General features: G+C 36.0%; 1 long non-coding RNA gene across 1 annotated transcript; it reads left to right on the forward strand.

Moving 5' to 3' along the window:
• Window positions 1-443: 443 nt before the first annotated feature.
• Window positions 444-7,758, forward strand: LOC111735614. The gene is made up of 3 exons (XR_002778871.1): window positions 444-948; window positions 4,024-5,919; window positions 7,353-7,758. It is a non-coding gene; the product is annotated as an uncharacterized LOC111735614 (long non-coding RNA).
• Window positions 7,759-9,244: the final 1,486 nt, after the last annotated feature.

The raw sequence follows: 9,244 nt of genomic DNA on the forward strand, positions 1-9,244 counted from the left end.
ATAGGTACAAAATATTTTAACAATGACGCATTCTGCTTCTGTACCCCTGCTTGCTTACCCACCTCTTAGTTATCAGTTAATGAATGGAGGAGATATAGTCTTTTGTGTAAAGATTAAGGATGTGGGGGATGGGATCGAGGGCTTAAAATCTTTGTGCCCCTGCGTCTCGGGGCTGCTCCTTTGCAAGGACAGCCGCCGGCTAATAAACTGTCTCTTGGACTAGAGCACTCGAGTTGGGCCTGGTTATTTCGGTCACAACAGTTCTATAGTGTAGTGGTTAGCACATCTGCTTTACAAGGTCCTGGGTTCGTGCCCCAGTGGAATCATGGTCCTTGGTCTATGGCCATGCCACCCTGAACAAGCCGAAGTCTGATCTCAGAAACTAAGCAGGGTCAGGCCTGGTTAGTACTTGGATGGGAGACCACCGAGGAAGACCAGGTGCTGTAGGCAAAAAAAAAAAAAAGACCTTATCTCTAAATATGGTTACATTCTGAGGTACTGCAGGTTAGAGCTTCAATGTATAAATTTTGTGAGGGCACAATTTATCCCATAACACAGATTACAGTGAAGTCTTACAGATTTTAGAACCGTTCTATATCATTAAAGTGGCACTGCATATCTGCTCTGGCCCATTATATGTTAGTTTTACAGTTTAACGCTCATTTAATTTCCAAATTCTTGAAGAAAATTGCACTGCAGATCCTCTCTACTGATAACAGCAAGTATCAGCAAGGCATTTACAACCATCTCATCCTCTAGCTGCCATTTTGGTTGGCACTCTCCATTCTATTGCATATGTACACTCTCTTCATAAGAAATCTAATTTAGTCCCCTGGCTATAAATGCCATTGATATGCCAGCACTCACCTCTTCACTTAGCAACAGTTTTGTATAGCCCAGTTGTCTACTTGTCATCTCAAAATTTGGATGCCTAAGAGGTATCTTAAGGTATGAAAATAGAGTTCCTAATCCCCATGCCTCCAAACCTATACCTCCTTTAGTCTTTCCCCTTCTTTGGGTCACTTGATTTACCCAGTTCAGATAAAAGCCTCCAGAATCCTTCTTGATCATATTGTTTCCCTCCTAATCCACGTACAGCCCATCAGAAGGTCCAGTTGTCCCTAAAGACAAAAAATATATAGCCTGTATCTGACCATCTCTGCTATTACTATCTTATTCAAAATCACCAACATTTGTTGCCTGGACTTCTGCTATTCTTCCTAACAGTTTGCCCTGTTGCCACTCCCCACCGCCAGTCCATTCTTCCCATAGAAGTTGGGGCAGTCTTGCAAAAGTGTAAATCAGATAATGTCATGCCCCTGCTTGAAATCCTTCAGTCGATTCCATCTGACTTAGAATAAAAGTCAGAGCCCTTAATATTGCCCACAAGATCCCACATGATCTGGCCTCTGTCTAGCTCTCTCATCCATCTAGTACTACAACCCTCTTCCTGCAGTCACTACGTTGCATACTCCCTGGACTTTTCTCTATTCTTCAAACAAATAAATTTGTTTTTGCTCTAGATCTTTGCATTTGCTGTGCCGTCTGCTCCCACTCTTTCTGGTTCAGTGCGTTTTCTATATTTACCTAGAAGAGTTGGTAGCAGGCATTCAATGAATGAATGTATTTCAGTGATGATCAAACTAAAACTCAGTCACTTGCTGGAGGTCACACTGCAGTTGTCATTTGCTGTCTTGTCACCTGCTACAGCCGCTAACTCTGTGCCCTAGCTCTGCTGCCAGTTTACCTTTCAGTTATTGCCATTGATGTTCCAATGCCCTCCAAATGAATCCAAAAAATTTGCCTCCAAAAGGCAGCCTCATTTTTTCAGACTGCCAAAGGAAAATTTTGTCCCATCGCTAACAACTGGTTAATGTATATATTCTGCATCCTCGTTTGTTTCCACCTTTTATGTACACTGTCAACAGTCTCTTTAAAATTAGAGCTTGTTGCTTCTGGTCTCTTCTGACGCCATTTCATGCTTTCATGGTAACTGGCCTTATCTGCTGTTGGGGGATAAAACCTTATTCCAATATTAGACCCAGATGTATCATCATTTGCTTCTTAAGTGTGCTGTTTTCTGCCATTGGTGACGATGTGGATGAACCTGGAGGACATTATGCTAAGTGAAATAAGTCAGATAGAAAAAGATTAATACTGCATGATCTTACTCTCTCACTTGTAATTGGAATCTAAAAAAAATAAAAAAGTTAAACTCACACAAACTGAGAATAGAATGGTGGTTGCCAAAGGCTGAGGGTCAAAGGGTACAAATATTCCAGATACAGTACGAATAAGTTCTGCGGATCTAAAGCACAGAATGGTGACTGTAGTTAATAATACCGTATTGTATACTTGAAATTACTTACCAGAATAGATCTTAAGTGTTCTCACTACACACACACACACACACACACGTAACTATGAGGTGATGACACGTAACTATGAGGTGATGAATGTGTTAATTACTTGACCGTGGTAATCAAATCACAATATGTACATAGACCATTACATTGTACGCTTCTCATATGTGCTTATATACATACAACTTTGTCAAAAGTGGTCCTTTTGTCCTAGTGTGTGAGAAGCCTTACAACTTCATCTTTTCCCCTTTAGAGACCCTGTTCTGATTCTATGGTCCTCAAGAGAATTTCAAGATAGACTATATTGGGGCAGCTACCTTCTAGGCTCTTTGAATCCAATAAAGCATCATAACTCTGACTTTAAAAGAAGAACACTTGCTGTGGCCCATTGATACTAGTGCTGTCTTAGTCTAGAGGTAGTGACTACAGCTTTGACAATCAAATCAAAATATTTGCCGTACATGCTACCACTGTTGAAGTGAGCATAAACCTCAATGTTATTCCGTAATAAACCGAGACAGTAGAGCATTAGGGCCAAAGTTAAACCCTACTGCCTACCAGCTATATAGCACAGAGCAAGCCACCTAGATTTCGGTCTCAGTTTCTTCATGTATGAAATAGGGATAATAATAATAATAATATCTTTGACTCAGAATTACAGTGAAGATAAATGAAATAATATTAAGCATTGAGCATTGTGGCTGGAATACAATAGGAATCAGTAAATAGTAATTCATGTCACAATTTTATTATTATTATTATTATTATTATTATTATTATTATTATTATTATACCACTATGGGTCTGCCACCCATTAATTCATCTAGACTCTTCATAAAAACAATAGATAATTAATTCCATCTAAAAGCCACTTGTTAAACAATGTTTTGTCAAGCTATGTGCTGTTCATGGCACATTAAGATGTGTTGCCATGGCCAGAGCAAACCGGTAGTTCCAATTAAAGAACACAAATGCTAGTGCCTTAAGAGAGAAACTAAAGGGTCAAGTTCCGGAACAGAAATAAGTTCTCCCTTACTTTTCAGGTTTGTTTGTTTGTTTGTTTTTTAAGCCAGAAGTCTGACTCGGGCTATTATGTTAAGACCAAATACTTTTCTGTTTGATTCTCTTTAGTTACAAAGACAATAGCTCTATAAAGTAAATGGGCCATTTTCATAACAAGCAGTGTAAAACAACACCGAAGGAGTCCCTTGTGTGAAAGGCTCCAACAAATAAATGGAGAAGACAAATTATTTTATAGAATAACAGGGAAAGGACATGAATGAGAAATTCGCCCAAGAAGAAACATAGATGAGAAATATACATTAGAGAACTGTTCATCTTTCTATACAATTTTTATTGTGATCTAAAATGATGAAGTTTGTTTCACCTATTAAAATTGCAAAGGTTTAGAAGAGTCCTCATTATAGGCGAGGGTGTTAGGAACACAGCCTTGTTATATAACACCCGAGAAATATGACTTGGCTATCCATATCAAACTGGCAGTACAGATCAAAAGCCTTAGAATGTACTTCTCATTCCAATTCTAGGAATTTATCATAAGGAAAAAACAGTAATGTGCATAAAATTATCAGGAGTAATTAGAGTTTGGCTTCTAAAAATCAGACATTTAAGTTTTTACTTTTCTATTTTCTGTCTCTAGTTCTGAGCTTATGTAAATGGATAACGACAGCTGTCCTCTTCTTGAATTCTGATGAGGACAATGAAGATTTCTTGAGAAAACTCTGACAAAAAGTGAAGACACTACAGATATTTGCAAGAACATGGATGAATCTAAACAGCTGTATGCTGAGTGAAAGAAGCTAGACACAAAATGATAGATTCTATAGCATTCCATTTATGTGACATGCTAGAAAAGGCAAAATGAATTTCTAGTAACTGAAAACAGATGAGTGCTTTTCTGCATCAGTGATTGGGGGCATTGACTGAGTACAAAAAAGCACTATAGGCTTCTTGTGGTGAAGAAATATTCAGTATCCCGATTGTGGTGATGATTGGACAGGTTGTTCAAATCCATTGACCTGTATGTTATAAATGAGTGGTTTTATTGTATCTATTTTATAAAACCAAGGATAAAATAGTATATAAAGTTTTTTTTTTTTAGTAAATAAATGCTAAGAATTTGTTACTTGAAAATCTGTACTACAAGATATGCTAAAGGAATTTCTTTACTGGAAGTGAAATGGTACGAGGAATGAATAGTGTATCAGAAGGGTAAAACTTGAGGACTATTTTGCATTTTAATATTCCTTGAAAACATCTGATTATTCCAATAAATATTAATAACATTATGGGGTTCGTAAAGTAATGAAGAAGTAAAATGTACAGCCACAATCACACAAATGATGGAAGTGGTTAAAAGAAAGCATATTGATATAATTTTCCTCCTTTGACACGGAGCGATACAAAATTCAAAATATGCTTTAAAAAGATAGGATGCTTAAAGGTGAACAAAATCATATAAAATTCTTAAATGCATTAAAAGTGTTTGATAAATTTCAGCACTTGTCACGGTTGAAAAGGACTTGGCAAGCTAGGAATAGAAGAGAGCTTTCTCAATTTGATGAAGGGCATGCGTCAAAAACAAGCAAACAAACAGCGATCTTTATACTGAATGGTGATGTATTCAATGCTTCCTCTCTAAGACTAGAAACAGTAAGGATGTCATCTATTGAACATTTTACTGGGAAGATTATCAGTATAAAAAGGCAAGAAAAATACATACTGTGGAGATTGAAAAGAACATGTAAAACTTGTTGCTATTGTTCACTGACAACATGATTATTTGTTCAGGAAACCCTAAGATCTCTATCCAAAATTCATTGACTTTATAAGTAAATTTTGCCCAAGCTGAGTATAATATAAAATATTGTATTTCCACATCCTTAAAATAAACATTTGGAAAATTTAATTTAATAAACAATATCTTTTACATTACCACTGTGGTAGATAGTTTGCAAAGATGCTCACAGCAATCCCTTGCACACATATTGCTGATATCAAGACTTACTATGAAGCCACAGTAATCGAGAAGATGCATATTGTCATACGAATGGTCAAACAGGTCAATTGACAAAAATAGTGTCCAGCAATAAACCCATAGACAAAAGTGCAATTGAGATACTTCTTGCCATCCTCTAGCATGCCTAAGATTCGTTTGGTTTGGGCGAGGATGTGGAGCAAATGAAACTCACGCACATTTCTGTGAGACTGTACATGGTACAACCACTTTGGAAAGCTGGCAGTTATTTTAAAGCTAAACTTATGTGACCCTATGATGCAACAGTTTGTGCCATAGGAACTTATGTTCAAATACGTCTTATGTGAGAATCTTCATGATAGCTCCATGCATAATTGACAAAAACTGGAATCAACACAATGTTCATCAACAAATGGAATGCTAAGCCAAACATCGTATATCCATGAAATGGAATATGACACAACAATAACAACGAACAAATGTGGAAGCACACAACATGGATGAATCTCATAGAAATTATATTACATGCAAGAAGCCAGACACACATGATTACATATGGTATGGTATTATTATATTTACACTAACTTCTAGGGCAAATAAAACTAATCTTTCACGAAAGAAATCAGATTGGCGGTTGTGTGAGTCAGGGTGGGGAGATCGCTTGAAAATGAGCATGAGAGATTTTTGCGGTGATTGACATTCTTTATCTTATTGGGGTAGTTGTTACACGGGTATACTTTTTTTTTTCAAAACTCACTAAATTAGACACTGAAATATCTGTTTTTTTTTTTATTTTATGTACATTATACCTCAATTCATTTGATAAAATAAACGGTAGATGTAGTATCAGTAGTTAAACCTGATGAAAATTTTACAAAAGGAAATAGTCTAATCTATGAATGTCAGTGTAAAAATTGTAAAGTGAACAATCTGAAATTCACTGTTTATTAAAATAACATACAGAATGATCAAGTAGATTTCATTCCGAATATGTAAAGATGGTTATATATTATGAGAAACATTAGTAAAATTCAATATATAAAAATATTTAGAATAAAAATAAACGATTACTTTCAGAGAGATAGGAAATGTTTCTGACAAGATTCAATACCCATTCCTGACTTAAAAGTGAAACCCCCTGCATAATCGCAATTGATGAATGCTTCCTTAATAGGGTAAAGTCAATATTTTCTTAGCCCTAAAGCCGGTGTCTTAGTAAAGACAGGAAAGACTTAGGTGTTCATCAGCTCCCACATGATTTAACATTTAAAAAATAATTTCCCAAGCGATCAGGCAAGATAATATAGTAAGAGGCAGAACTAGGGAGTGAGAAATGAAAATATCCTTATTGACAATTGATGTCAACGTATACGTGGAAACCCCTAGGGAATTAATGATTAAGTCGATGATTAAAAATAAACACAAACAGCAATGAATGCAGTTATTCAACAAGAGAACAATGAACTTAAAAATGTATGGCTTCCATATATATGAACTGTTACTATTCATAAGATTTACTGGAAGAGAAATTTGCACTTACAATAGCAACACGGGAAGGGGAGGAGCAATTGGGGGGATCATTTTATGAACTATATAGATGTCTAACCAATGTACTGTATACTTGAAACATTAAAACAAATAAAATTTTTAAAAAAATCTATATAAAAATTCATATAAACCAGCTAGAAAATTCCTGAAGAAGATAATGAGGGGGAGGATAGCCCTACTTGGTATTAAAACAAATTCCGAATAAAGGATTTGTAATGAAGGCAGAATGGCAAATGAATAGTCAGAAAGATAATCCGTGGTCAGTATAGAAAATTCAGAAATTAAATCCATAAGGAAATATTATATATGATAATGGTGATATCTCAAATCAGTAGGTCTATGCTTCATTCCTAGCCTCGTTTTGTCTCTTATTTTTTCAGTACATGTAGGCATCTGTGGTTCTCTGCCTGAGAGCTTTGTTTGTTTGTTTTGTTTTTTTAAAGCTACAGAAGATTGCTCAGTGTGCATGAAATACAGGCCAGCAAGGGCTATGGAGTCAGTGCTCCCAGTGGCAGCCTGCGACCAGCGAGAGGAAGGAGTTCGTGGATAAACCAGGTTCCTCACTGTTCATTGGGAAGAGTACTATTTTTTAATTTTTATTTTTTAATTAAATTTATCAAGATGACACTGGTTAATAAAATTATGTAGGTTTCAAGTGTACAACTAGATAATATATCATCTATGTATTGCACTGGGTGTTCACCACCCAAAGACAAATCTCCTTTTGTCACCATATGTTTAAAGCCCTTTACCCTTACTTATCTACTTCCCCGACTCCCCCGTTTCCCTCTGGTAACCATTAAACTTGTCTGTGTCTATGTGTTTATATTTGTTCTGTTCGTTTTATTTTCCACATATAAGTGAAATCATATGGTGCTCAACTTTTTCTGTCTGGCTTATTTTGCTTAGCATGGTAATCTCGAGATTCATCCATGTTGTCACAAATGGCAGGATTTCATCTGAGTACTATTCCATTGCATATATGTACCACATCTTCTTTACCTGATCATCTATCAAAGGACACTTAGGTTGTTTCCATGTCTTGGCCACCATAAATAATGCAGGCGCATATATCTTTATGTATAAATGTCTTCAAATTTGGGGGGTAGATACCCAGAAGAGGGATTGCTGGGTCATATGGTAAATCTGTTCTTAATTTTTTGAGGACCCTCCATACTGTTTTCCATAGAGGCTGTACCAATTTACATTCCCACTGGCAGCGTTTGAAGGTTTCTTTTTCCCCACAACCTCTCCAGCACTTGAAATTACTTGTCCTGTTGATGCTAGCTATTTTAACAAGTGTGCGGTAGTATCTCATTGCGGTTTTGATTTGCATTTCCCTAATAGCTAGTGAAGCTGAGCATCTTTTCACATATCTGTTGGCCATTTTTATATTTTGGAAGAAGTGCCTGCCTGTTCGGGTCCTCTGCCCAATTTTTTATTTGGAGTGTTTGTTTTTTGTTGTTGAGTTTGATGAGTTCTTTACATATTTTGGTGGTTCGCCCCTTATTGGAAACATCACTTACAACTATTTTCTTCCGGTCAGTTGTTTGCCTCTTTGTTTTGTTGATGGTTTCTTTTGCTGTGTAGAAGCTTTTTAGTTTGATATAGTCCCATTTATTTATTTTCGCTTTTACTTCCCTTGCCTGCAAGGTCAAATTCATAAAATCCTCTCTAAATCCAAGGTTCCATTTATTGAAGAGACATTTTTTCTCTATTGTAAATTTCTCAACTACAGTGATATAAAATGTTATATTAGTTTCAGTATACAACATAATGATTAGACATTTATATAACTTATGAAATGATCACCCCGATAAGTTAGTACCCATCTGACACCATAGTTATCACAATAGTATTAACTATATTCCCTGTGCTTTATTTTACATCCCTGTGACTATTTTGTTTCTACCAATTTGTACTTCTTAATTCTTTTACCTTTTCACCCCCTTCCCCTCCCATCTGGCAACCATCGATTTGTTCTCTGTATTCATGAGTTTGTTTCTGTTTTGTTGGTTCATTTATCTTGTTTTTTAAATTCCACATATAAATGAAATCATATGGTATCTGTCTTTCTCTGTCTGACTTATTTCACTTAGCATAATACCTCTAGGTCCATCCATGTTATGGCAAATGGCAAGATTTTGTTCCCTTTTATGGCCAAGTAATATCCCATTGTATATAGGTACCACTTCTTTATCCATTTGTCTATAGATGGACAGTTAGGTTGCTTCCATATCTTTCCTATTGTAAATAATGCTGCAATGAACATATCTTTTTGAATTAGTGTTTTGGATTACTTAGGATACATATTCAAAAATGGAATTGCTGGGTC

The sequence above is a fragment of the Pteropus vampyrus genome, unplaced genomic scaffold (genome assembly GCF_000151845.1).
Source record: "Pteropus vampyrus isolate Shadow unplaced genomic scaffold, Pvam_2.0 Scaffold1000004195, whole genome shotgun sequence".
In the NCBI taxonomy this organism is placed as follows: domain Eukaryota; kingdom Metazoa; phylum Chordata; class Mammalia; order Chiroptera; family Pteropodidae; genus Pteropus; species Pteropus vampyrus.